Source organism: Aphelocoma coerulescens, chromosome 4 (genome assembly GCF_041296385.1).
Source record: "Aphelocoma coerulescens isolate FSJ_1873_10779 chromosome 4, UR_Acoe_1.0, whole genome shotgun sequence".
Classification (NCBI taxonomy): domain Eukaryota; kingdom Metazoa; phylum Chordata; class Aves; order Passeriformes; family Corvidae; genus Aphelocoma; species Aphelocoma coerulescens.
In genome coordinates this window covers 44,360,190-44,364,467 of record NC_091017.1, presented here as the reverse complement: position 1 = coordinate 44,364,467, position 4,278 = coordinate 44,360,190, and positions in this window count along the sequence as shown.

Here is a 4,278-nt window from a genome sequence, read left to right as displayed (position 1 = left end):
TTTTTTCTTCCCCTAAATAAAATAATCTGCTTGTAGCAGAAGTGAGTACATTATAAAGCCAACTTAGTTTTTAATATTTAGAAGCATTATAATTTTTACTTTTATATTTAAGTATTTTCATTTTGTATTGTATTGTTCTTGTTGTATTTTATTTCATTTTATAATTTCATTATTTTTTGATAATGATCTAAAAATACATAATTTTCCATTTCATGATTTCTGAAAAAATAAAAAAGAAATTTAGCAGTGCTGAGATGATTTTCCTTTGCTCTTTTCTTTCCTCTTCCTTAATCACAAACATAACTGAAAAAAAACACAGAACAAAATAAAGATGATTGAAATATTCTTATTTTTTCTAAGAAGGAGATTTGTCCAAAACATTTTTAGAGTTTAATTTAGTTTGAAAATTGTTAAATTCAAGCTAGACAGAAATTTAACAACAAATCAAGCTACTCAAGATTTAAGAATCTCTTTGGAAAGTGGAAGAGTTTGTACTGGAGATATTACTAAACCCAAAAGAATAAGTGATCCCATTTCCAGAGATTACAAGTTGTTTTTCAATATGATCGAGTGTTCTGTTCTTCCTCTTAGTCCAGGCTGGAAGAGGCTACAAGTCTGCTTACAGAAAGGCTTAGGCTGTATGTATACAAATAGTATTTCTCCAATAGTTTGCCAGCCATTCTGTTTATATTTTTACCCGAAATCTCAGATACATTTGCTTTTATTTTCCCCCCTTCTGAGTTTCAGATCAATGCAACTGAGAGTTTTGTTTATGAAGCTACTGGTCAAATGGGCTCTAGATAATTCTCTGACACTAATGACTTTTTAAAATTCTGTTGTGTTGTATTTAGTTAATAAAGCTGTTTAGTTTACAATCAATAGAGATGAAGGACTATTTGTATGATGCTTGCAAAGTGTTATGAAAAAAAGATGCTGAGTGAGACAGAGGAATGGATATTTGGTACTTGTATCTTCCAGAAAAAACTTGGGCTGAAGCAACTTCTATCTGTAGAGACCAGTACGTCATTTCTCTGTCATTGTAATTCATGGTAATCCTTCTAAAAATGAAGCCTAGAGTATTCTTGTAAAGAACTCTCTTACTATTTCCCAAACCCACCACACTGGAAGAAATACTGCACTGAGTTTGCAAAAAGACTCAGAAAAGAGGAGGTTATAGAAAAAAAGATTACTAGGTCTCACAAAGCTTTTTTTTCATGGAAGAAAGAAAAGTCATATTTTCAGTGGAGTAACTGTATTTTTCTCAATTCATATACAGTTGTGGCCTCTGCCCCCAGTCCTTCAATAACTCTGTGGACAACATTTGAATTTAGGTGAAAGAGAGCTAAGAGGAGGAATTAGGAATTCCTGAGGGAATTTTCTAAGAGAATAGGAATTCTCTAAGTAGACATAGGAGAACATTAACAAAAATTATAGCTGAGTATAATATACTTCAGCAAGTATTAGTTATTAAATTGACAGGTCAATCAAGGTCTTCTAGGTTTATGCCAACATAACTGCACACACTCCTGAGATGATAGTTTGGGCCATTAATATATTATCTTAGATAATTCCTTTATGCAAACACTCAAATTGCTAACACTGAACTGCATTAATTAAACTGTGTTTTATTAATTACTTGTAGACTTTTAAAAAGGCAGTCAAATGTTGCAGATACCAGTATATAATCCTTAATGATGCCCTGTTGTAGGAAATCCTATTATACTGCCACAATATCCTCTATAAATTGAATGCTTAATTTAATCGGCACAGCAGTATTACAGATCCTGTGCATGCTGTTCTGAACTTGCATTCTTTAGAAAATTTATATAGTCTGAAAGGAGTGTTCATGATGGAGAATCTTTCTGACTTCAGGGGGATTATCTGTGAGAAAGGTGAAGATGTCATGGCATTACATACCTCAGTTTCAGACTGCTGTACCTAATCCCATCCAGTTTTTCCACTCCTTACCTCCCTGCATTGAACAAGAATAAGCAAGTATCCAAAATAAGAATTTAATGCTAGTACTAAAGAGCTATCAATGTTGTATTTCCATGATGTTCTTTGAGACCTCTACTCTAACACCTAGGACATTTTACTATATTATGGTATAAATGAGAAGGATCTCTTTTTTCCCAAATTTTTTCAATATTGTCATGAGAATAATTTTAAATTCCTAGCCTGTAATTTCAGACTCATTCCTGAGGCCTTGCCACCACAGGATCACACGTGATACAAAGTGATGCAACAGATCCAGAGACTGCTGCAAGAAACTGTATCAAAATGCCTGCCCTCCAGGGGGAGGTACCTGGGCATTCCCACCTGGCCTGAGCATGTACTAACCCATTGGATTCTATGCTTTTGGGGGGACCCTCACCACCAAGAAGACCAGCTGGAGAGGATCATTGGGATGCCAGTGGGATTCAAGGAATGATGATATTTTCTTTAATCTGTCTCTGTCACTCACTTTCTGTCCCCCACCTCTTTTCTATTTCTTTCTCTTTCCTTTTCTCTCTTTCTCTCTCATATTCACTATTAAATAAAATCCATATTATTGACTTTGGCATATGGTCTCATCTGCACTTTAATTTAAGCAGAGGAATTTCTAATAACTTTAAAACCCAGACTGTAACACCAGGCTAAGCTCCTTGTTCCAAGATGTTTTTTTGTTTTTTATACTTGAACAAAAAAATTCATATATTGAGATTACCTTGTGTATATATTTTGAAATTTAAAATTACATTCAATTTAATAGCAGTTATTTCCTTTTGCTTAGCTTGTATTTCTGAAACAAAGTCTAGCAACAGGTAGAGGTGATAATCATATGACAGAGTGCAAAAGAGGAAGGTAACCAAAATAAAATGCATTAGGTTTTATGGGAGATTACAATTGAAGCTTTTTAGAGAGTAAAAAAGGGTGGCTTTCAATGGTCTGCTTTTTCTTCTAGGTTTGAAGAGTAATGAGCACAGAAAAGAGTTTTGATTAGGTGGAGAAAAGGATGGCATATTAAATTACATATTTCTGACGTGGTGGGACATAAAGATCCCATCTGTAAAATAGTCATTAAAATGATTATTTATAATGAATTCATAATAAAAAAGAATAAGGATGTGAAGAAAGAGGGAAAAGTTAAATTAAGATTGAATTTTGTATTGAAAATTTAGCAGAAATGTTGCTGTTGTGAAATTCCTATTTTTAGAGCTTAAACCCTCACCAAATTTTCCAGAGTTCTGTGAGAAAGGACTGCAGTCACCTCAGCTGGCAGTCAGAGAGCTCAGGTATGGTGTTTCCACTCATCAGGGAGCCAAGTCATCTCTGCTCACCAAAAAGGATACATCCTACGTCACTACAGCAACCCAGACAGAGCTCCCGGAAAGCTGCCTGGCCATTCAGGGTTCAGGCTGTAGGGAGGGCTTAAGCCTTGCATAGACTCTAGCAGAGATAAAATATGTGTCAGATATGACCAAGTGGGCAAGTTTCTCTGTCTGGTAGCAGAACTTGGGATGCGTAAGTGGGATGCTTAAAGAATATTAGAGAATCAGAAAGAGAGATACACTGGGGAAACCAAGCTTTGGCCTCCCTGAGGCAGGAGCAGCCACCAGAAGTAATACAAGACTCAGAGCAGCCACAAAAAATAATTCAAGATCAAGGGGGATCCTCTATCCCTCCTCCAACAAGGAGCAGCTAGTAGTTGTGAAGAAAGCAGCAAGCAGACCATTTTCTCAGGGTGGCAAGTTAAATCCTTCTTCAGCCACCTCACCCCCCACTTCAGGTGCCTCTGCACATTATTTATGAGGCTCTGTATGTGGAAGGCCAGCCAAAGGATGAACAGGATGAAGTTACATGAGAGGTGTCAATGCAATCAGGAAGGTCAAACCCCCATAATGCAACCACTTCCAAGAGGAAAAGATGCATTATAGTTGCAGGCAATAACCTTCTCGGGGGAATGGAGGGCCCAATAGGCTGACTGGGCCCTACCCATAGGGAGGTTTGTTGCCTCCGTGGGACCTGGGTAAAGGATATCACCAGGAAACTTCTGAGCCTAGTGCAATTTCTGGACTATTACCCATTACTGATGTTCCATGAAGGGGGCAAGGAAGTAGCAACACATAGTCCAATGGTGATCACAAAGGACTTCAGGGCCTTGGGACACTTGGTAATGAACCTGGGACACAAGTTATATTATCCTCTATAGTTCCAGTTGAAGGCAGCACCACTGGAAGAAACAGTCAAGCTGAATCATGGCTCTGTGGCTGGTGTCACTGCCAGATTTTGGGGTTT